The 26034-nt window shown below is 35.3% G+C and overlaps 1 long non-coding RNA gene and 2 other non-coding genes across 3 annotated transcripts in view; 1 reads left to right on the top strand and 2 right to left on the bottom strand.

Moving 5' to 3' along the window:
• The first annotated feature begins 1082 nt into the window (after positions 1–1082).
• LOC124096607 (U6 spliceosomal RNA) lies at positions 1083–1189 on the top strand. The gene has a single exon (XR_006852912.1). It is a non-coding gene; the product is annotated as a U6 spliceosomal RNA (small nuclear RNA).
• Positions 1190–9313: 8124 nt separating this feature from the next.
• The window catches only part of LOC124096574 (uncharacterized), a 30368-nt gene continuing 13647 nt past the window's right edge, over positions 9314–26034 (bottom strand). The window contains exons 2-3 of the long non-coding RNA XR_006852892.2: positions 17969–18115; positions 9314–9482 (exon numbers count right to left, since the gene is read on the bottom strand). This is a non-coding gene — a long non-coding RNA (uncharacterized LOC124096574). The remainder of the gene's footprint in view (positions 9483–17968; positions 18116–26034) is intronic.
• Positions 19226–19354, bottom strand: LOC124096608 (small nucleolar RNA SNORA70). Its single transcript, XR_006852913.1, has one exon. It is a non-coding gene; the product is annotated as a small nucleolar RNA SNORA70 (small nucleolar RNA).

Below are 26034 nucleotides of genomic sequence, written 5' to 3'. Positions count from 1 at the left end.
GTGATTTTGTACATTTGGCATCCTGTAAGCCTTCCAGTTCATTCTTCATGTTTGGAAAATTTTCTGATATTATTTCATTGAATGGATTTTTCATTCCTTTGGTTTGGAACTCTATGCTTTCCTCTATCCCAGTAACTCTTAAATTTGGTCTTTTGATGCTATCCCATATTTCTTGAATGTTCTGCTCATGGTTTCTTACCATATTCACTGTGTGGTCTACATTCTTTTCAAGATTACATATTTTGTCTTCATTGTCTGAGGTTCTCTGTTGGTGATGCTTTCAATTGAACTTTAAATTTTGTTTATTCTTTCTTTCATTTCAAGGATTTCTGTTTGTTTGTTTGTTTGTTTTTAGATCTTCTATTTCCCTATTGAAGTAATGTTTTGCTTCCTGTATTTGCTTATGTAGGTCTTTATTGAAATAATCTTTTGTTACCTGTATTTACTCTCTTATATCATCCTTTAATTCATGGAACATTTTAATTACATACATTCTGAATTCCTTCTCTGTCATTTCTTCTGCTGTGCTGGCCATGGATTCTAATAATGTAGTATCTTGATTTGTTTGTGGGTATTTTCTTCCCTTGTCTTTTCATGTTGATTTTATGTCTTCCTTTCTAGCACTGTGGATCCAAGGCATTACTGTTTTTACCCTATAGGCTTATAGTGCCCCTGTAGGGTTCCAATACCCCTCCTTTGAAAGCGGGGAAAATGTTAACAGATCCCAATGTAAACAATATAGAACCTTAAGTCAAATAGTTGCTATTAAGGTGTTTACAGTTTGGTCACAATGTACAGAAATGTTGAATCCAATTATTATCTACAATATAATCAGTATGTTTGCAAAATCGTTTACAGTTTGTAATGGTAGACAAAGAACCGGGGGGTGAGGTGTGGAATGATATGCTAAGGAGGTAGAAGGTGAAGATACAGAGTTATTATGTCTTAGGAAGTGTGAAGAGGAATCTAAAGAAGGTTAGTAGCAGGAGAAGAAGTAATTTTGGGTAGACAAGTAAGATGGAAGAGAATACAGTACATAAAACAAACACACATATATATTATGACAAATAAAAAAATTTAAAGTGCTCACTTCAGCAGCACATATACTAAAATTGGAACGATACAGAGAAGATTAGCATGGCCCCTGCACAAGGATGACACGCAAATTCGTGAAGCGTTCCATATTTTTACCTAGCAGACCCAAAAGGGTCTACAAAGAAACTATTAGAGCTAATAAATGAATTCAGCAAAGTGGCAGGATATAAAATCAGCATGCATAAATCAAAGGTATTCCTGTATATCAGCAACAAATCCTCTGAAATGGAAATGAGGACAACCACTCCATTCACAATATCCTCAAAAAAAATAAAATACTTGGGAATCAACCTAACAAAAGAGGTGGAAGACTTATACAATGAAAACTACAGAACCCTAAAGAGAGAAATAGAAGAAGAAAGATGGAAAAATATACCCTGTTCATGGATAGGCAGAACTAACATCATCAAAATGGCGATATTACCAAAAGTTCTCTATAGGTTTAATGCAATGTCAATCAAAATCCCATCAGCATTTCTTGTAGAAATAGAGAAAGCAATCATGAAATTCATATGGAAAAATAAAAGACCCAGAATAGCAAAAACAATGCTAAGCAGGAAGTGTGAATCAGGCGGTATAGCGATACCAGACTTCAAACTATACTACAGAGCAATAGTAACAAAAACAGCATGGTACAGGTACCAAAACAGGCGGGTGGACCAATTGTACAGAATAGAGGACACAGAAACCAATCCACAAAACTACAACTATCTTATATTTGATAAAGGGGCTAAAAGCATGCAATGGAGGAAGGATAGCATCTTCAACAAATGGTGCTGGGAAAACTGGAAATCCATATGCAACAAAGTGAAACTGAATCCCTTTCTCTTGCCATGCACAAAAGTGAATTCAAAATGGATCAAGGAGCTTGATATCAAATCAGAGACACGCAGTCTGATAGAAGAAAAAGTTGGCTACTATCTACATACTGTGGGGTCGGGCTCCAAATTCCTCAATAGGACACCCATAGCACAAAAGTTAATAACTAGAATAAACAAATGGGACTTACTTAAACTAAAAAGTTTTTTTCTCAGCAAAAGAAACAATAAGAGAGGTAAATAGGGAGCCTACATCCTGGGAACAAATCTTTACTCCTCACACTTCAGATAGAGCCCTAATATCCAGAGTATACAAAGAACTCCAAAAATTAGACAATAAGATACAAATAACCCAATCAACAAATGGGCCAAGGACCTGAACAGACACTTCTCAGAGGAGGACATACAATCAATCAACAAGTACATGAAAAAATGCTCACCATCTCTAGCAGTCAGAGAAATGCAAATCAAAACCACCCTAAGATACCATCTCACTCCAGTAAGATTGGCAGCCATTATGAAGTCAAACAGCAACAAGCGCTGGCGAGGATGTGGGGAAAAGGGTACACTTGTACATTGCTGGTGGGACTGCAAATTGGTGCAGCCAATTTGGAAAGCAGTATGGAGTTTTTTTGGAAAGCTAGGAATGGAGCCACCATTTGACCCAGCTATTCCCCTTCTCGGTCTATTCCCTAAAGACCTAAAAAGAGCATGCTACAGGGACACTGCTACATCGATGTTCATAGCAGCACAATTCACAATAGCAAGACTGTGGAACCAACCTAGATGCCCTTCAATAGACGAATGGATAAAAAAATGTGGCATTTATACACAATGGAGTATTACTCTGCATTAAAAAATGACAAAATCATAGAATTTGCAGGGAAATGGATGGCATTAGAGCAGATTATGCTAAGTGAAGCTAGCCAATCCCTAAAAAACAAATGCCAAATGTCTTCTTTGATATAAGGAGAGTAACTAAGAACAGAGTAGGGACGAAGAGCATGAGAAGAAGATTAACATTAAACAGGGATGAGAGGTGGGAGGGAAAGGGAGAGAGAAGGGAAATTGCATGGAAATGGAAGGAGACCCTCAGGGTTATACAAAATTACATACAAGAGGAAGTGAGGGGAAAGGGAAAAATAATACAAGGGGGAGAAATGAATGACAGTAGAGGGGGTAGAGAGAGAAGAGGGGAGGGGAGGGGAGGGGGGATAGTAGAGGATAGGAAAGGCAGCAGAATACAACAGACACTAGTATGGCAACATGTAAATCAATGGATGTGTAACTGATATGATTCTGCAATCTGTATACGGGGTAAAAATGGGAGTTCATAACCCACTTGAATCTAAGTGTGAAATATGATATATCAAGAACTATGTAATGTTTTGAACAACCAACAATAAAAAATTTTTAAAAAAGAAAACAAAAAAAAGTAAATAAAAAATTTAAAATAGTAAAAATGGGAGGAAAATAAAGAATTTTACAACACAACTATAATATACTATTCAGACATCCAAGTCCTCAGTATCCTAATTCAAGAAAAGTACTTAGTTTCACATAGGTTGGGGATGTGAGGGCAGGAGAATAGAGAGAGAGAGAAGAAGAAGGAAAAAATATCTCAAAGGAAGAAACAAGGATTGTTTTGGTTGGAGATGGGTATCTTTCCTTCTTCCCTTCTCATTCAATAGGTGTGGCTGTCTATTGTTAGCTGGTATCTCCCCACTCTGGATGGTGAATGTTACCAGGGTGAGAGGATGGTCTTGTGTGAAGAGCACCTGGAGGTGGGGTGTGGCACCCATTGGTCATGGAAGAGAGACTGGAAGAATCTCCTCTGGGGCCTGCTCTGGTGACATGGGTGCTTGGTCTTATCTTCTTATCTCACCTATAGACCTCACAGTTCCTGTCTCTATGTTAGTCCCTAAAGTGTCTCTCACTCACCCTCTCCCTTTCTACTTCCTAATAAGGGTCTTTTATCTTCAGAGGTCTTGTGTATTGCCCTTTGGTGGCTACACACCTGTCGAAGAGTGCTGTTTTTTTATTGGAAAGTCACTGTTCCAGGTTAGCGGCTGCTGGGTAGAGAAGAGAGTTAGAAACTATGGGTACTTGATCAGCCTGAGTTCCAAACTGGCAGTTTCTCCCACTAAAGATGGTGATGAAGGTGACCCAAGATGGAGGTGGCTGATTTTAGGAATGGAGTGTCGGGCCGGTGATGGGAGCTGGACGATGGCTTTGGGCAGTGTGTTTAGAGGTGAGCTCTATGGTATGCAGTTTTGTGGCTGTTGCTTCAGAGCCTGTGTGATGTGCCCTGGTACAAGCAAGCTACCACGCGTAGGGGAATATCTCAATTGCTGCGGAGTCCCAGGATGGATGCAACAGGGGGATCCCCACATTGGTAGATGGGAGTCCACATGGGAGTGGCAGCCGGAGATCCTGCACATGGGTAGCAGCTGGATATTCTATGTGGGAATGGTGTCTGGGATTTCAGCTCAGGTGGGTGGTTGAAAGTTCTGCGAGGGTGCTGATGCCGGTGGTCCTGCTCAGGTACCTGATAATCCTGTGGGGTGAGTAGTTGGGAGTTCTACTCTGACAAGGTTTATGACATTTTCGAGGATAGTATTCCAATAAACTCATGATGTACCACTATTTTAAACCTTTTAATGGTTCACAACACTTCTCTTTAATGCCACCCTGAAGACCAAGGCTTACTATATAAACCTTTGGGGACTTTCAACATCTAAACTAATAAGATTTTTTTCCTACTATGCAGGGCTGATTCAATGTTAGAAAATCAGTAAATGTTATGTATTTTATTAATGGGATAATAAAGAAAAATTCAACTCACATAAATAGGTGCAGAAAAAGCATTTACAAAATCCAAAATCGATTTGTGATAACAATTATCAGTAAACTAGGAACAGAGGGGAACTTCCTCAACTTGTTAAACAATTCTGATGAAAAATTTATAAGTAATACCATATTTAATGTTGAGAAACTGAGTCTTGTCTGCCAACCTCAGGTGGAAAGCTTTAGGATGTTATCCTTCACCACTGCTTTTTAAACATGATACTGAAAGTTTAACAGTATTATGTGCATATTACCTTCATCTTTTAAAATGATATTTATTATTAAATCACATGAATGTATCATAGTCTTTCAAATAATAAATATTCTTTGTGTTCCACACATTCTTCATTGTTTTATGATGAGATATCACAGCAAACAATATGGAAATAAAATTTATTTCTTTGAGAAGATAACATGGTATTAGGGGAATAAAGGGAAAATATACAAATATTGAATAACCAAATAATTAAATACGCTGGAACATATATCGAATTCTCTTTGTGGAAGATGTCCATATATCCACCAAAGAATCTTTTTCCATTTCTAGCGTGGAATGATAGTTGGTCATCCACTTTCCAGCAAGGGGTTGCATTTTCTAGTCTGTCTGGCTGCTTGATAATACTTGATGCCAGCATAGTGGCTACTTGCTGCCCATAAAATGTGAACAGATATGAAGTGGAGCATTTCCAAGAAGTATGTAAAAATCCCTGGGAAGTTCTCTGACCTTGATTTTAACTTTCTTGGTAATCTTGGAATCCAACTGCTGAAGTCAGAATCACAAATTTCAAAGACACTGGATTCTTGGATCACCTACTAAATATCCACAATTGCTTCCTATTTATAAGAAATACCCTTTGTTGTGTTAACACTGGGATTTGAGGGTTATATCTAACAATCATCATTACTTTAATAGAAAAAATAGAAGACGGGGGGGGAATCTAGTAGAGAAGGAAGATTATTATGATTTATATAGAGTGATCAAAGGTAGTATTACTGAGACTGATGTATAAGGAAGATATCAGCAAGGAGAAGTAATGAATTGTGAATCTCTTGAGAAAGAATTTTGTATACTGAGAAAACAGACAGATAAAGGTACTAAGGCAGAGACAACTAGTATATTTTTTTGTAAAAAAAAATGTCATTCAAAGGCCTAATGTGACTGGAAAGAGTAAAAAAGTTGAAATAGTCTTGAGAACTAAGCTTTATTTTTCTTTAATAAAAATGCTGCAATGGACAAATATTTGAAATACTTTTAAACCTGACTGTCTGTTTTTAGAAAAAAGTACATCAATAGAAGTGAGATTCTTGGTTTTGGGGTTACATGCATTTAAAATTCAGATCCGTATCTGCAAAGTGGCTCTCCAGAAGGATGCAATGATTTCACATGCTCACCATCACTGTTTCGCCATCTGTGTCATCACAGAGTCATGTACATTCTCTCACCTTTGCCAAAATTAGGAACCATAATGATAACAATAGTTGACATTTTCTGAGAACTGGTCATATGTCAGATAAGTCAATAGTACATTATGAATATTATTTAAGATCCTTAATAATAATGCTATCAGCATTATTTTCACAGTATATATAATATACAGTATATTTATATATTATTTTCACAGTATATATAATATACAGTATATATAATATACTGTGAAAATAATGCTTATTTTATAAAATAAAGCATTATTTTCACAGTATATATAAGAAACTGAGTCATGAAAAACATATGATTCCAGAGTCTGGACCAGGGACTACTAAGCTGTAATCAACTGAATAATTAAAATGCTTTCCTATTTGAATTTGTTCCTTTGATTACTGGTGAGATTATACTAATAAATTTTTCATAATTAATTGGGTGATTATTCTTTATTATAAACTGTGTTTTAAGGTAATTTCTCACTAATTTGTTAGACTATTTGAAACTGATGTCTAAGTTCTATTCTAACTTGGCAAAATTAAATAGTATGAATATGTTATCCTAGTTATTTATTTGCCTTTTAAGTTGGTTACAATATTCTTTCTTAGAGAAAGATATTGTTTTATGTCTTAAAGTATACATTTTCAATCAAAACTCATTTCATAATTAATATTAAGTAGATATAGAACTTTCAAGTAGAAACAAAAGGTAGTGTTTTTAAAATTCTGGCAATTAGAATGAAAGATTTAAATAAAGTTTAAAAAAGATAAAAATAAAATTAGAGAAAAATAATGCAGAGCATTATTATCTCATACTAATAAAATTCAAGAGATGAAAAAATAACTTCTTAGCATCAAGATATTTTTATTGAAATAAAAACACATAAAATCCATAAAATTACTACATACAGCTTGATGAATTGTAACTTATGTTGACATATATCCACCTCTCAGATCAAGAATATTTGCACCAACCCAGAAGTTTCCCTCATGCCCTACCCTGGTCATTGTCACCCTATTCCTATTAGATTAATTTTCTTTGTTGTGTGAATGTGTATTTTAATGTTATAATTTGCATATAGCAAAATAGATACAAAGACATAGCTTCTATATATACACCTATGAAACCACTATCCAAATCAAGATACAGTATATTTCCTTCACCCACAAGTTGTCTCTTGTCTCCCAGTCAATCTCTCTTTAAAGAGAACATTATTTTGATTTTTATCAACCTATATTATTTTGCCGGTTCCTCAATTTCATGTGAGTAGACTCATACAACATTTGCTCTTTTAATTTGGCATCTTCACCCCTGATGCATTTGAATGGACCACTGCTTACTTCTCTTTTTTAATTGTAGTATTCCAATGTGTGAATATAGCAGAATTATTCTTTCCTCTTTGTCTGGATATTTGATTTGTTTCCAGTTTTGACCTATTATGGATACTGATACTATGAAAATTCTTGTAAACAGTAAGAGATTAATAAAAAAAGCCAAAGTAACATTAGCTATATCAAAGGTAAAATTATCCAATTAAGGCATTAGCAATAATGGAGACTCCATTCAAAACAGAAGTAAATTATCTATAAAAACTAGGGATAGACACAAGAAGAGGTATGTTAGATCTCTGTAGAGAGAGCTATAACATCTTGGTGGGATAAATAAAGAAAAGGAATTTATTGAAATGAATCATGTATCCAGATACTTCAGCTAAATGTTATAAAAAATTTTACTATTCCTGGTGTACCATATGAAATTAGCACAATTACATCAAATTGGAACATAATTTTTAATTCAATAATTCTAAAGTTAGTTTGGAGAAAAATGCAAAGAAGGATGTTTTAAAAATAATAGTATAATGGAGTGCTGGTATTTACTTAATCTTAGATATATAGAGGAATGGGAGAAAGCTGAGAGATGAAAAAAATGATATATGACATATGATTAAATAATTCTTCCTAAAAATTGATTAAGAAATATTTCTGTTAACTTCAAAAGTTAACAATGTAGGGCCAGAGTTTTAACTGATAATTGGTCTCTCTACCTGGTAATGAAATGCAATTAATAAAGAACCCCAAAGATGGTGAAGACAAAGAAATTTTACAATGAAATAATGTATTTTTACTCCCCTATTCTGACATACTAACGGATCCATTGGATAAACTCATTAGAATAAGAATAATCCTGATAGATGTAGCACTTTGGAAGTGCCAGGTTTATTTATTAGGATAGATTAGGTTGTTCAGCAGAAACAAAAATCAATATCTTGATCCAGTAATTGGATTCAATAACAGTTTGTTTCTCATTCACTCAAAGTCTGCTGCAGATCTGGGAGGCAATACAGAATTTCTGTCCTCCATGTGGTACATGTGTTCCAGGATGCTTTGGTCTTATAGGGTTTCCCTCTAAACATAAATTTCTGTGACCAGTTTAGCAGAGAAAGAGAAGACGGATAACAGTAGAAGAGATAGTACATGATTTGGCTCATAGTTCACTGGCCAGAAGTAGGCATGTGATCATGTTTAACTCTTAGTGTATTTGGCCAGACGAAAATAATAATGAATGTTAATGAAAATTCCAGCACACTGGCTGACCTATGTGAAGGGAGGATGGACTAAGTACCAACTTCTTGATTTTGTTATTCCAAAACTTTTCTCCACAATTGGTGAAGCCAGCAGTTCAAATGGGAGGATCTTTGGCTTGTATCTATGCCTCGACAGAGTCTCTTGGGACTTTGTAGAATTATTCTGCTGAATGAGAAAAACAGATGCATTCTTGGTGAATGAGAATCTTCTCGTGATCTTTTGATGCTCCTGTAGACAGAAGTTCAGCTCAGATTCTGTGAGCACTTAATACTTTCACAGAGTGACCACCTTGATGTTCATTTAGAGAACTTAGAAAAGATCAGCCACAAAAGATGGATTGACATATATTTCCATTGAACCTGAGACATAAAGTTTTACAGTGTTTAACATGAATTTTTAAAATGTATCATAAATATACAATCCAAAAGTCTGCACGGGGGAATGTGCCCAAATCAAAAGCAGCATACCTTCTATGGAGTCTTCTATGCTTCCAAATATTACATATTTACATATTTTACATATTGTGTTAGGCAACTTTTTGCCACTGTGATAACATATCTGAGAAAATCAACTTAAAGGAGTAAAATTTTATTTTGGCTCACCATTTCAGAGATCTTGGCCCATGGTCTGCTGACTCCTTGCAGTGGACTGTGGTGAGGCAGACCTAACCACATAGTGGAAGGGCAAGGCAGAGCAAACCTGCTTACCTCATGGCAGCTGGAAATCAGAGAAAGAGGAAGAGGCCTAGATTCACCCTTCAAGGACACACAACCAATGACACCCCTCCTCCAAGTAGCTCCACCTCCTTAGGTCTCTATCACCTCCCAACAGTGCCATTGGCTAGGGACCAAACCTTCAACACAAGAGCCTTTGGAGACATTCCAGTACAAACTATAGAACAATTCTCTTTTTCTGTATCTCAATAAAGATATACACATATACATCTTATTCATTTGCTGAAATTTTTGACTGATATGAATTCTGAAGAAAACTGACAAATAAAATCTAAAAATAATATCTAAATTTTTAAGGCCTTAATTAAATAAAAATGTTTTCAGTTATTTAAAATATATATTAATAAATTGCAGCTGAAAATTAAGCCAGTGTAGAGATGAGAAGAGGGTGCAGAAGAGAGAGCTATTTTAATTCCAGTCATGCTTTGCTACAATTCTAATGAACTCTCAGCATTTCTAGCTCTTCTTCTATAAAATTGGCAGAGAAGGTGAAAAACAGACTTTAGAAACTATGAAGTTATTTTATTTAATGAATAACTAATAAATAATAAAACATCAACTTTAGACTTTGGTACATTGAATTGGGTTTGAATCTAAGCTCTGGCTATTTCTAATCATGGAGTCTTGAGAAAATTGTTTGACCTCTCTAATCCAAGTTTGATTAAGGGTAAAAATGGGGATAATACCTCCTTCATAAGATTCTTATGAAGATAAATGAATAATGTATGTTATGCTACCATAGAGATCTCAGAATACACCAGGGTTTCAATATTTGCTCTCTTCCCTAGAATAAGATATTTTTTAATGAGGATTTTTTGTAAATTGATGTTGTACTCATGTTTGGTCTTTGATCTTCTATGCTTCGTCAACAAAGTCATCATTAAAATTCTGCTGAAGCTCGCTTTGTGTCTGAGTTTATACACATACATACAACACACACACAAGCATATATGCATATGTACTTTTTTGTTTTTTCTTTTCCTCTTAATTTTGCAAATTCAGCTTTGTGCAATTTATTTAACTGATCATTTTGATTTATTGCTGTGTCACAAATCATCATAAAATTTAGTGGCCCAAAATAGGGAATAGTAAACTATTTCTTATAAGACAAATGTAGTCCATAGCCTATTCTTATGCAGCTAATAAAACAGAAAATTTCTGAAAATTATTATTTTTAAACTATATATATTTTTTAAAAAGGAACATGTAATAAAGACCACTGTGGCCTTCATAGCTTAAAATGTTTGCTATTTTGTTCTTTACAAAAAAAAAGTTTGTTGATGATTGGCTTAAAACAATAATCAACCTATATTTTGCTCATAAATCTATAATTTGGACTTGACTTGATGAGGAAAGCTCATTGCTTTTCTACCCGATTATCAGCTACAGGCTTGACTGAAGTTGTTGAGTCTGTTTCCAGAAGGAATATGTCACATGACTGGCTGGCAAGTTGGAGCTGTCTTCTGACTGGGCTCTCAGTTGGTCCAGAGGACCTAGAACTTCAGTTAATTTTCATATTGTCTGGGCTTCCTTATGTCATGAAATCTGGGTTTATGAGGACAAGTGGATTAAGAATGATTTAGGCAAGAGCTGTGTTGCATTTGTAATCTCATTGCAGTGGTCACATAGGTTCAGATTCTCTGAGAGCTCTTAGTTTAGCAGCACAGAGCCATCCAGTACCAGATGCCCAGGTGCAGATGCATAGAGGCTGTAGTTAACCTAGGAATTCAGAGCTTCCCATGAAGTTCCTTATACATCATCCACTCATGCTTTTTTGTTTGTTTGTTTGTTTGTTTCAAACTCTGACTTAACTCTTCACACCAATATTTAAAAAAAAAAAAAAAAAAAAAACGGATTCCTCCCAACTCTGGTCCCTCAACTCTGCTTTCTGGACTTTGATTTCCCCACCTCCTCTCAAAACTATATGAAGCCAATTCCTATTCTCTTATCTCATAGCACCTATAGTCTGCTTCTGTGACTGACTTCTGGTTGATTGAATGACTAATATCAGAAGTGGGTTGTGGCCCACAGAAGCTTAGAGATACAGATCTGGACTGGTTCTCATATTGGACTAGATTTGGAGACATGCATGACTTTAAGACTAGTAGCAAATGCACTGATAGCCTATAAAATGCTGTTACTTGAACTGTCACTGGCGGTCACCTGGAATTAAGTGTCAATAAAGCTTTTTAATGCCAAACGGCACTTGATGGAAATAGAATATTGGAACTGTGAGATTGTTAGGTGAGATTGTTAGATTCTATGTTACTGAAAAAAATGTGCAGAAAGAAAATTTTAAACTCAAGTTTTTAAATTCTTGCCTTAAATTGTGGGAATAAGTCTACAATCTCTGATAGCTATAGGATCGAAGTTTCTGAAAAACAAGGCCAAGTAGGAAGCTTGTGAGTAGCCAGATTACAATATGAATTAATTTATAACCTTGGAAAGTCTCTATTGTTAACGTTAAGGTGTTGATTGGGAAATAGTGGGGCCTTGATAATTGAGAAAGTGACAACTGGTCAAATTCTTATCACTGAATCTCCTTTTCAAATAGAAGCAATCCCCTTTCCCTTGAATTTAGAAGAAGCTAAATGGTATTTTTTAAGATGTCTTGAAATACAGTACTGCTCCTTCATATGACCCACTCACAACAACTCTGTTAGAGGTCTTGCTCTTGTACACAAAGTCGGCTTAATTTCTAGCAGGTTCTATGGATTAGGTCCAAATACGTCCCATGAATACATACCAGAATCCCCCCAATTTTTTCAAAATTTTTTTGATTTGTATCTGTAGAAATCTATGGGATATATTTGGAAAATAATTCTAAGGATATTGAAAAAGGGTGGAAGAAACAGAACTATTTTGGCTAAATTTTTTTATATGGGTACCTTAAAGAGAGATCCCTGATTGCTTGTATAAGCTGGGGTAGGATTATGCATGTCCTTTGTTGATTGATTGAAATATGAACCTAAATGTAGCCCACAATTATAGAAGGTGAGATGATAACATTTATTTGGTATTATACAGAGAAATATCCAGGGGTTAAGGGAAACTGAAATGCCAGGGTGAATTACCATGTAAGACCTGCTCATCTACTCCCTAATGGTATCACAAGATGGTGCAGAGGAACTTTTTCTATAAAGTTTCTGAAAGCCCATTCATGAGATAAGTAGTCATTCCTGAAGTAGTCTAGGGTGTCATTATTTAGCCAGTGGGAAATGTTGCTGTTGAACTTAGTTCCCTGAATCCCCGAGGAGGAAGATTATTCATAATGGTGGGGTCAAATGATTTCATTTAAGCACCACAGTCTTCACCTGTAAAAATATTAAAACAACAAATAGCAAAATGGTGGACCTAAAATAGTCATGTATATAATTACCTGTAAATAGACTAACATGCAAATAAAATTTGTCAAATTAAATAAAAAACAAGTTCTTCAACTACATTATTTTGAAAGGAGGCTGTTTAATGAACAAGGATAGAAAAATTTGAAAGCAAATATAAGAAAAATATGCACCATAAGGGATGAGTCTTAATTATAAAATAATGGATAGATTAACATTAAACTAACTAGATTTCAAGAAGAAGGATGATTTTAAACTTAAAAATGTCATGTAATGATAAAATATCTAAGCTTCAAATGACTGAAGTAAAAATAGCAAGAGAGAAGTAGACAAGTCTACAATTATCATTGATGATGGGAACTTTCCTCTTTCAATAACTAATATATATAAAATAAAAATCATTAGGAATATATAAGAATTGTTCATAAGACACTATGAACAATGTTAAACTAATTGATATTTACAGACATTGAACAATTTCAGAATAACATCCCTTCCAAGTGCACATAAAAACCTTCAAAAAGAAAAACCTTATAATGGTTTTTAGAGTATAAAGTCTTAGTTTTTTCTCTAATCAGAATAGAATAAAATTAAAATTTTCAGTAAGAAATCTAGGAAATATTATATTTTTGATGATTAACATTACTCTTCTAAATGACATGCAGGTTAAAAAGGAAATAAGAAGGAATTTTAAAACATTTTTAATCGCTTCTCGGCCTTTTGGCTAAGATCAAGTGTAAAACATTTTTAACTAAAAGTGAAAATACAACATAAGAATGTTTGGTGGATGCAGCCAAAACAAGGTTTAGAAGATAATTTACAGATGTATATGCTTATATTAGAAAAGAAGGGAGTTTTAAGAATCAATGATCTAAGATTCCACCAGAAATATCTAGAAAAAAGGATCAAATTAAATAGCATAGATAAAAATGAAGTAAGCAATAAAGAAGAAGAAATCAAGAAATAGAAAACATACAATAAAGCAAATTAAGAAAGGCCACAGTCTTTGGAAAAATAATGCAATTGATATGACATTAATAAGACTAATCAGAAAAGTTATATGTATGTGAATATATGCAAACACACCACCCATCCTCCCAATCCCCAGTGAAAGGGAGACACAGAGAAAGATAAGAACACTATTCAAAATAATTAGGGAATGTAGCAAAATGATAGAGTGAATGCTTACTGTGCAGAAGGCCCAGAATTCCATCCCCAGCATGTACACATACTCACACACAAAAAAAAAGAAAGAAAGAAAAAAAAATAGGCAGTCATTACAAGTCGAACAGATATTAAAAGGATAATAAATGAACATTGCAAATAACCGTGGGCTAGGACATTTACAGTTTAGGTAAAATAACCAAGTTCTGAAAACTAAAGCAAGAGTCCAACTTATCAGGCCAAAGATTAAATCTGGGAAGTTCAATTCAATACTTGCACATCAATCAATGATTGTCTCCATTGCAAAGATTACAATAGTAATAATAGAAAAGAAGCACACTGCTCCTTCAGACCATATTTGTGTAAAGCAAAAATTATGGTCTAGCAGCAGAAAAAGGAGAAAGAGTGTGAAGGAAAAAGATACTTTCAGCATAGACCCCTAGCATCATTCTTACTCACATGAAGGTATGTTTCAATGCTGGACTGAAACACTGAATTTTATTCAGTGAAACTTGGCTTAAGGAGAATTCTCTAAACTTTGCAGCAGTCTTTTATACCTCCCTGCCCATGTGGCCAAACAAGGCTATGCCACTCATCATGCCAAAGGAACATCAATAACAAACAAATAATCTTCAGGTGCTGAGTGAGATGTAGAGGATGTTGAAATGCATGCATTAATAGTAGTTCACTAAAGTGATTCAATTACTTAGGAAATTAAAAAAAACAAAACTATATTGCAGTTTCTTACAAGAGTAAACATACATCTATCCTATGATCCAGTAGTTCTAGGGATTTATTACAGAGAAATGAAAAAATGTATCCACAAATAAACTTGCATAAAAATGTTTAAAGCAGCCATATTCATAATGAGCAATAACTCGTGGGTGGGAGGGGAATCAATGGGTCCATTAACAGGAGATAAACAATATACATAATTTCACAAAACAATTTATAGTATATTGTTATAGTGGAATATTTCTCAGCACCGTGAGAGATTGCATTGTTGATATATGCTACAACAGTGATGCATCTACAAAATATTAAAATAAAGAAGCTGAATACAAGAAAAACATACTATATAATTCCATTATAAATTTAACAAAAAAGCAAAGTAATTTCCATGATATAAATCAGAGTAGGGGTTGCCAAGTGTTGCATTAGGGGCCTTCCTCAGATGATAGATCATTCTATATCTTAATTGAGAAGATGGTTACACATTTGTCAAAAGTCATTTAATTGGGCATTTACGATTTGTGATTTTACTGTTTACAAATTTTATTTCTATTTTAAAGAGCAGACATTTTAAAGATAATAAATGCAACACTTTGAAAGAAAGAATAAATGCACAAATGGTATAGTCTATAGTTTTACTTATTTAGAATTGGAACAAGCAAAACTTATGGAGTTAGAAATCAGGATAGTAGTTGTCTCTCAGAGTTGAAGAAATGCAAGAAAAAAACCTAAGAAAACTTTCTGGTGTTCTATATCTTGATTGTGATGATGGCTATGCAAGTAGAACCATCTATCAATAGGCATCAAGAAATATCTCTGGCTTTTGTTTATGTCAATTTTACCACAATAAAAGAAAAAAAAGTCTTTATGTTAAATGTATATTAGATAAGATAAAGTCTTAAAAGCAATGTTCTATTCATTAATCTCAAGAAGTGGAAGAACAACAAATTACATTCATATAATATAGAAGGGAGAAAGGAAAACAGATAAGACCAGAAATTAATGATGTAGAAAATAACCTATTGTAGAGATGATGAATAAAATCAATATTTTTTGAATGGAAAGAACACCAAAATACAAACTCATGCTAAAATTGATCAAGATATAGCAAGAAGAGAAAAATTATCAGGAATAAAGGCACACATCAGTATTGATCAGATATTTTAAAAAGATTATAACAGCATTAGTAAAATACATTTAAAATCCAGATACAAAAAAAACATCTGAGGGAACATAGTATATAAAAAAATGACCCCAAATGGAACCACCATCTGACCCAGCTATTCCCCATACTACAGGGATACAGCTACATCAATGTTCATAGCAGCACAATTCACAATAGCTAGACTATGGAACCAACCCAGATGCCCTTCAACAGATGAATGGATAAAAGAATATGTGGCATTTATACACAATGGAATATTACTCAGCACTAAAAAATAACAAAATCATGGCATTTGCAGGGGAATGGATGGCACTAGAGCAGATTATGCTAAGCGAAGTTAGCCAATCCCTAAAAAACAAATGCCAAACGTCTTCTCTGATATAAGGGAGGTGACTCAAAACAGAGTAGGAAGGAAGAGCATGAGAAGAAGATTACCACAAAACAAGGAAAAGAGGTGGGAGGGAAAGGGAGGGAGAAGGGGAATTGCATGGAAGACGGAAGGAGACCCTCATGGGTTCACAAAATACATATACGATGGTGTGAGGGGGAAGGGAAGAAAAGAGAGAGAGAGAGAGAAGTATCACAGTAGAATGGGTAGAGAATAGTGATGGGAGGGGAGGGCAGGGGAGGAGAGGGGGGATAGGGAGGGCAGCAGAATACAACTGACACTAGGATTGCTGTATATATACACATAGATGTATAACCAATGTGATCCTGCAATCTGTACACGTGGAAAAATGAGAATTCATATCCTATTTGAATTAAATGTATGATGTGTCAAGATCATTGTATTGTCTTGAGCAACTAATAAAAAAATGACCCAAGAATAAAAAGATGCTATAATAATTTATAATTAAGGCATAAAATAGAATCTCTAATATGTAAACATCCCTACAAACCAGTCTCTAGTTATAATAGAATTACTTGTGAAATCCTTCCAATATAGAAGGAAAAACATAATACCTAAATAACACTTACCAATGAACAAAAAAAAAGAGAGAATCTACTTATTAACTTATTCAATCTGGATAATAATGATACAAAACATGACAAGCATATTATAATAAAGGAAAATGACCGGTCAGTCTTTCTCATTTACCAACATCCAAAATCTTAATAAAAATAAAAGAAGTATTTTGTCTTTCTTCTTTTTTTAAGGATGGAATATATTCCATTGTATAAATACCTTAAGTTTTTAATTCATGTACCCATTGAAGGTGGGTTAAAAACGTATGCTGTTTTCATACTTTGGCTCTCATGAATGTGAGACAATGCACATAGGAGTGCAGAGATTTCTCTGAGATTCTAAGTTCAGTTTCTTTGCATGTAATGTCAGCCCTCCATAACCTTGAGGTCTGCATCTGGGGATTCAACCCAGATTGAAAATATTCAAAAAATGAGATGAAGTTCCAAAAACCAAAACTTGAATCTGCCAGATATTATGCATGATTCTAGTGAAAGAAGTCATTAATGAGCAGGCATACTTGACGCTTCACAGATTTTAGTCTGTCACTCCCGCACTTGTCGGAGCATTGTTCACCTCACATCTCATTTGTGTACTTGTAGATGGGCCTATCATGTTTGCATCTGTACTGATGGCATACACCATTTTTTTCTTTTTTGCTAAAAAATAAAGTATAACAACAATTTACATAGCATTTACATTATATTGGGGATTGTAAGTAACCTAGAGATGATTTAAAGCATACAAGAAGATGTTCATATATTATATGCAAATATTATGCCATTTTTTATAGGGCATTTCACCATCCGCAGATTTTGATATCTGAGGGGTATCCTGGAACCACTCGTGCATGGATACTGAAGCATAACTGTACGAAAGTATTTGAATTGCTGGATCATATGGTAATTTAATTTCTAATTTTAAGACACCTCCAAAGTATTATTTATAACAGCTGTAATAATTAGCATTCCCACCTACAGTGTATATGGATTCCCTTTTCACCACATCCTTGCCAACACTTCTTTTTTATTGTTGCTATTAACAATAACCATCCTAACAGGTATGAAGTGACATCTCATTATGATTTTGATTTGCATTACCCTGATGATTACTGATGTTGAGCACCTTTTCATATTCCTGCTGGTCATTTGTATGTCTTCTTCAGCATGGAAAAATATAACAGAACCAAACAAAACAGCATCTTCCATTTTATCCTCGTCCATCTGGAAAAACGCAGATCTTTCATTCTAGGAAACAAAATTCAATTTTCTTCTCAAATAATTTGTTTGCTTGTTTTCTCCTGCTGAGTTCAATACAAAACACTTTGTACATGCTCAATTTCCCAAATGATAGTAATAACTATTATTATAGTTTTTTTTTTTTTTTTGGTAGAATATGACAGAGTCTTATAGGAAGCTTCTTCTGTAGGAAGACAGAACACCAGAAAATCCCTAAGGAAGGTATTCCTTTTTGTGGGTACAGGGGCATGGCCTTAACAGGTAATGTCCCAGAACTAGCATGATAGGAACTTGGCCTTTAGAAAGAGCTAAATCTCCCCAGTTAGAGGAGTTGCATAGGAATTCCAGGTGCTTGCAAGGGTTGGAGGTAAATGAAAGCTTAGTGCCCACAGGGTGTGGTGGTTTCCAGAAATACAGTAGGGTAGATCTGGAGGGTTAAAAAAGTAACAGGACATAGAGGTTTGCTTGGGTTTGGTTTGCAGAGGACATAAATTCCTTATTGAATTACTTAGACTTTATTTATTTAGGTTTTGGCAATCAGAGAAGGGGTGTGGTCGTAGAATAAATTTGAGAACCAAGCAGACATAAGAAAATGTTTTGATTTTCTGGTAGTACCGATTAAAGGAGCTCTATATTGAAAACACTATTTCTACCTCCTGAAAAAGAGCCAATCCAGTATTTTGGAGGTTTCTTTTATTTATTTACTTATTTTAGGTAGACGGCAAGTAGGATTTATTGGTGGACATGATTAAGGACAAAGCAGCACCGTGGAAGCCCTCACAAGTGCAAAGCCTGCCATGTGTCCATGGGACTTGGATTGAGGTTGTATTTGACATTTCAACTGTTCAGCCACTCTCTCTTCAAATTCAACAGAAATAAACTTGGGAAAGTCCTACTTCTTTTAGATGTAGATCTGGTAGCAGCTATAGAACTCAAATTTATCCCTGCCTAGGGACCCAATCCCATGCTCCTTGTACTGCAGCTTGGTGCAGACGGACATAATAACTTTGTCAATGTGAATCCCGGTTACCATGCCTTGCAGTTTTCCAAAGGCATCCTAAATAACTGTCTGGAGCCTAGATTGGGGGCAGTAGGAGGCCAGAGATGTCCTCTGGAAAGGGCTGTCCCAGGTGCCTTAGGCACGTGCAAGAAACGGGGCTGCTTACTCTTTGGGGAAGGCTGCTGTTTGCAGCCATGCATACCACCACACCACAAGGGACCCGGCCCAGTTGACTTAATTGAGTGCAGATATTTTGGAGTTTCAAATCACAGTGACTAACCACATCACTGAATAAATGGTTTTGAAGACACAGAACATTAAGATATTTAGAAATAACACAAAGCAGTATTTTTAAATGACTTCAGTAGTTTACGATAAATCCTTATTAACCAAATTAAGTTTTTAGGTTAGTATTTCTCCTTCTAGGCCATTTTCACAGTTATTCTGGTATAATGTAGAATTTACACCACTTATACTCTGAGTTCATAAAATGAACTCCAGGTTATAATTTTGAAATGAATGGATACCACTTATTAAATCAGAGTTTTCAAAGATTTTGAAAGCAAATGTACTCATCTTTTTGTTTTGACATGTTTCTTTAACAAAAGTTTATAGCTGTATTCAAGAGAAAAGGAGTTGCTCCATAATATTTCAGCATACAACTTGTAAGCACTAATTATATACTACAAATGTGCTAGTTGATGAAGATATAATAATAAATAAATTATGAATATTAACCTCCTGTTCCTAGTATATTATTTAAAATCTGACCCTATCACACTGATAGTTTCTTGCCCCAATAGTCTCCAGGTTCAAATTTTGGTATTCCTCTCTTATTCCAGTAAATCATATACTCCATCTATTCTAAATAAATACAGCTTTCTGGTACCTTCTTTTTCCTGTGCAATTGAAGAAAATTAGCTGAACCTATGTTCATGATCATTGCCCTCTAATCAAGTGCCTCTGTCAAGATTAATCTCAAGGATGTGGGGAAAAGGGTACACTTGTACATTGCTGGTGGGGCTGCAAATTGGTGCGGCCAATTTGGAAAGCAGTATGGTGATTCCTTGGAAAGCTGGGGATGGAACCACCATTTGACCCAGCTATTCCCCTTCTTGGACTATTCCCTAAAGACCTTAAAAGAGCATACTATAGGGATACTGCTACAACGATGTTCATAGCAGCACAATTCACAATAGCTAGACTGTGGAACCAACCTAGATGCCCTTCAATAGATGAATGGATAAAAAAAAAATGTGGCATTTGTACACAATGGAGTATTACTCTGCACTAAAAAATGACAAAATCATGGAATTTGCAGGGAAATGGATGGCACTAGAGCAGATTATGCTAAGTGAAGCTAGCCAATCCTTAAAAAACAAATGCCAAATGTCATCTTTGATATAAGGAGAGCAACTAAGAACAGAATAGGGGGGAAGAGCATGAGAAGAAGATCACCATTAAACAGAGACAAGAGGGGGGAGGTGTTAGAGTCTGTAAACAAGTTAAGATGGCACCTGGCATTTTGCAGAGGGAGTGGTTTGTAAAGTAACGCCAGCGAGCCATTAAGTGTGGAGATTCCTTATTGGTTGACTGCTGTATCTAGTTTACGTTAATTAAGATAAGCTGTGTGGAATGTATATATACCCCTCCGTTCCTACAATAAACCGCTCCTACTCCTGCTGTATCAATGTACACAAGTTGCTTGTCCCCCCCCTCCCCCCCCCTGTTAGTTTGCTGCAGTCAAACTGCAGCAGGGAGGGAAAGAGAGAGAGAAGGGAAATTGCATGGTAAAGGAAGGAGACCCTCATTGTTATACAAAATTACATATCAGAGGAAGTGAGGGGAAAGGGGAAAAAAAACAAGAGAGAGAAATGAATTACAGTAGATGGGGTAGAGAGAGAAAATGGAAGGGGAGGGGAGGGGAGGGGAGGGGGGATAGTAGAGGATAGGAAAGGCAGCAAAATACAACAGACACTAGTAGGGCAGTATGTAAAAAAGTAGATGTGTAACCGATGTGAATCTGCAATATGTATATGGGGTAAAATGGGAGTTCATAATCTGCTTGAATCAAATGTATGAAATATGATATGTCAAGAGCTTTGTAATGTTTTGAACAACTAATAATAAAAAAAAAGAAAAAAGAAAAGATTAATCTCAAGTCTCGCCCATGTCGGTGCCCACGGTGGAATTTGGGTTTCCTCTGCATGGAGTGAGCAGACTGTGACATTAAGCTAAGAAAAGAAGGCAGTAAAAAAAACCACACTACAGGGGCTGAGGTTGTGGCTCAGTGGTAGAGAGCTTGCTTCGCAGAGGCGGGACCTTGGTTCGATCCTTAGCACCACATAAAAATAAAGGCATTGTGTTGTGTCCATCTACACCTAAAAAATAAATATTAAAAAAAAAGAAACCACACTACACAGAAAGTAGTTTTAGAAAGCGGGGGTGGGACGGCTGCTAGACCTTAGGGGTCAAGCTTCCACACTGAGAAGACAGAGTGAGAGGCCGCATATAGTTTATTTATATGGGGGAAACATTAAAAGTTTTCTACAGAATGGTCTTTTGCCAAATAAGATAGGAGTTGGGCTGTCCAGACCCAATGGGTTATGCCCAATTCCACAGCTGTCTCCCTACCCAAGGGAAGACTGAGGTCACGTGCATTGCTTAATCCATTAAGTGGGAGGAGCCACAGAATAACTTGCACTGCCAAACCAAAATCTCCTTGGCTCAAGTCTGAGTGAAGATGCTAAATAGTTCAGGAGTGGCTTCCCACACTCAAGTCTTTATTTCCCTCAAAATTCTGAGGAAATATTCTCTTTATTTCTCTAGGCTTGAGGCTACATTTCTGTAGATGGGATCTTTATTAATTGCAAGCCATCCATCTATGAACCAATCTCTATCTGTAATCCTTATCAATTCTTTCTCTTTCCTTCGAAATACCCATCCTTCTCCCTTTGGTTAGTTACTTGTTCATCTCTCTTCTGAGTCCTACTTTCTTCCTACCCGGGAAATGTATACCCACATTATCCCTTATTTTTGTTTTTTGCTCATTCTTTCACATGACATTGGATTGTAACATAAACCAAAGCATGCATATTTAGACTCCAAACCCTCTTTAGCTGAAGGAGGACTATCTATCTCCCCTATCTTTCTCCCCTATCTACTTACAAATTTCTTGAATGAGACAAGTATGCACATTCTCATTTTTTCCTTACACTTGAACACTTTTTACTCAGATATATGTCTGCATTTTATTAGGTTTTTACTTAGATAAGGTCATCAGTGACCACTGTGCCCCAGTTCCCACAGTTAATGTTTCAGTTCTCATCTTATTCAACCACTCATAGAATTCTGTATATTCAGTATGAACCTGCTATTTGAACTTGTTTCCCTTGAGTATTCATTCTCTTGATCTCTTTTAAACGACTCTGGACTTTCCTCAGAAACTTTAACCAGCTAGGTATCACTACACAAGTTTTAAGTATGAAACTTCTCCTTGGTTAGTTTTAGGCTCTAGTTCTTGTCACTCAGTCTCCTTTCCCCTAGATTCAAGGCTGCAAGTAGTAATTTGTATGCAGTAACTCCTAAAACTTACCACTAACTTGAACTTTTGCCCTGAACCACTAACTCATATATCCAAATACTTCTCTGAAATTTCCACTTAGAGATCTAGCAAGAATCTCAAAATTAGCATGGTCAAAACTGAAACTATCCTCTGTCCCCATCCTCATTCATCTCCACCACTCCCTTTCTTAGTGAATGTCCTTATTGAATCTACCTTCCCCTTACTCCCAATACCCCAGATCTGGACTACCTTTTAATCAGTGAGCAAATGATTCCAATCATACTTGTAGTGAGACTCCAATGACCTGAAGGAGTCTGTAAAATGCTTGGGGCTGAGACAAGGAAATGAAATGCAGTAAAATATAGTTTTTAAATAAGTAAATATTATTATTTTGTAACTTTGTTTTTAAAATCAGCCTTGGAGATGCTTATATTTATTCAGTTTTTTGATTTTTCTTTTCTCTTTTACAATGAAGTGGTCCAGTTCTGACACTGTAATCTTATCTTCTGTAATGCTCAGAAGCCCTGAAGATCACTTTGTAGTGTTGTTCCTTGATTGCACTGACTGATGTTTTAGATCCCCTCATCCTGTAGAAATAAATGGTATTTAATCCTCCCATAGAATTCTGCATCATAAGCATCATTAACTGAAAGGTAGGCATAGAGGAGTGGTTTCCAGGCAACCACAGCCTATGCTTATTTTACAAAGTGATAGCTCAATGACAGTTTGAACGATCTGACAATTGAGTAGCTTATAGAGTTCTAAGCTCTGTGCTTCTAAAAACTTTCTCAAAAGGACTATGTTCTTTGATCAAAATGATTATACAGGTGAATCCTGTTTAATAGTGTTTTCATGAACATAAAAATTGCTCTTATATTTAAGTTTTAAAATAGAAACCAATTATAATGGTTTATCGAATATGTGCACCATGGTATTGTTATTCCTACTTTAATTAATGTTTGAAAGACATGATGCTTGAACAATATTTTATATATGATTTCTGGTGAGAGGACCTAGAATTACATTTAACATTATGTAAACTTATAACTCCCTCTTCTGTGCTTCTCTTCAGAGTAAAATGATTCAAAAGTTTATTAATGTTAATGGCTTTAATAGAAATAGCAACAGTTAACATATTGAAGGCTTACTATCTACAAGGTACTTTACTAAAGGGTTCACACATGTTACTTCATTTAATTTTCACAGAACACACATGAAGTAGTTACTAATGATAACTTCATTATCTAGATGAGAAAACTGAGACTTAGCAAGAAGAAATAATATGTATACAAAGCTGTAAATGGGACCATGATTTGAATTCAGTTGTAGCATACTAATTTCACAGTTTATAGTTCTTACCTTGAGCCTATCTTGTCTGCAAATAATTGTCCATTCAAGGTGGCACTTGCTTATCTTCCTTTCTTTCTTTCTCTTCTGTTGGTTCATAGTATATAACTCCATTAAATCTGCTGCCTTTAACATGGACCATGAGCTACCTGTTGTTGGATGCAATGTCTTCCTAATTTTTAATAAGCAGTATCCTTGCTTAACTTCCATGATAGCAACCTCTTTTGTTGTCCTCTCTCCTTTGCTCCTGTCTCCTCTTCTGCCCAAATTCTGAATGTTGGAATTTCCCAGGAGATGGTTTTCTTCTCTTCAATTGATACTCTCTTTTGGAGATTTGATCAATTTGTAGATTTTATACAACATCTGTATTCTGATAAATTTCAAATCTATGCTGCTAGCCTTTATCTCATCAGTTGAACTCCAGATGCATATTACCAAATGCTTCTGTGGGCTTTCAACGTAGAAATCTATTAGATATCTCACGCTCCATATGCCTAAACAGAACTTTCGATTCTGCTCTCAATCCCACTCCCAGATTCGCTTCACCTGCAGCCTCTCCACCTTAATTAGTGATAACTTTTTATTTTAAGTTGCTCAAGTTAAAACCTAGACATCTTTCTTGACTATCTTTGATTTACGACCACAAAGTGACAAGAAATCTTACTAGATTAACATTCAGCATATATTCAGCATCTGACAATTCATTTGCCCCTCCTCTGCTATCCTTCTGACCCAAGCAACATTATCTGTGGTCTGAATTTCCTCAGTCAGTATTCAGATTGGCTTCATGATTCCAACATTTCTACTTCATGATCTAATCTAAACACAGCAGCTGGAGTGATTCTTGTAAAAAGTCAGTGAAATGAAGACATTCTTGGCTCAATTTCTTCTGACATTTCCTTCTCTTCCTGAGAATACCTAACAAAGTCCTTGCAATAACCCTGTGCAACCCGTGGCCCTCATCCTCTGCTGACCTTACCCTCTCACATATCTGCTTTGACTCTGCTCCAGCTACATGCACATACTTCCTTGCTGTTCACTGAATATGTGAAGTATGCTAATGCCCTGGTTTCTTTGCACTGGATCTTCACTCTTGGAACTTTCCTCCACAATACCAAATGACTTACTCCATATATATATATATATATATATATATATATATATATATATATATATATTGCTTTATATGTTTTCTCAAATGTCATCTTCTTAATGTGTTCTACCCTGCCCAACCTAATTAAACATGCAAGTTGCACCCCTATCCCTATCTCTTCAGGTTCCTTAAAGTTGCCCTATTCCTATTTCCTGTAGCACTTTTAACTTCTAATATACTGTGTGATTTATTAATTTTATTGTTTATTTTCTAATACCCTTGGTAAGAAAGTAATCTTCACAAGGGAAGGTTTATGTTTGTTCTAGTCATTAATGTGTTCCAGATACCTGGAATAAACGGTACTGCTACATGTACTTGGGTGTGTGTGTGTATACATGCATATATATATATATATATATATATGTATATATATATATACATATATATATGTCATAAATGCATACACATATATGTATATATGTATATATATGTATGTGTGTATATACATATATGTGTATGCATTTATGACATATATATATATATATATATATATATATATATATATATATATATATATAATCTTCCTCATTCTTTTCCAGTAAGTCAAATCATTTATGTGTAAGTAGTGTATATAAAATACACATTTCAAATGAATGACTGAATGAGTTCATAAATTAGGAGAAAGAAATCAGACCGGGGGTGGGGGCGGTGGGGAGAAAAATATAAATATATCAACATTATTAGCTCTAAGAATATATTTTAGCAGTTTTAAAAGAGTGGCACTGTATCCCTGAGCCGCTTGTGTATGTGCCTTTATCCTTTGCAGGTCATTAGATGTAGTTAAAGGGCCACCAGAGCTAGTATGAATGGGATCCTACCCCATGGTGCTACTGTGGAGTTTGGTCTAGGGGTAGGTTGGCTTC

The sequence above is a fragment of the Marmota monax genome, unplaced genomic scaffold (genome assembly GCF_021218885.2).
Source record: "Marmota monax isolate L192 unplaced genomic scaffold, Marmota_monax_Labrador192_F-V1.1 WCK01_AAM20220418_F8-fsc00004, whole genome shotgun sequence".
Classification (NCBI taxonomy): domain Eukaryota; kingdom Metazoa; phylum Chordata; class Mammalia; order Rodentia; family Sciuridae; genus Marmota; species Marmota monax.
Note: the sequence above shows the minus strand (reverse complement) of the source record. Positions and strands in the feature narration are given on the sequence as shown.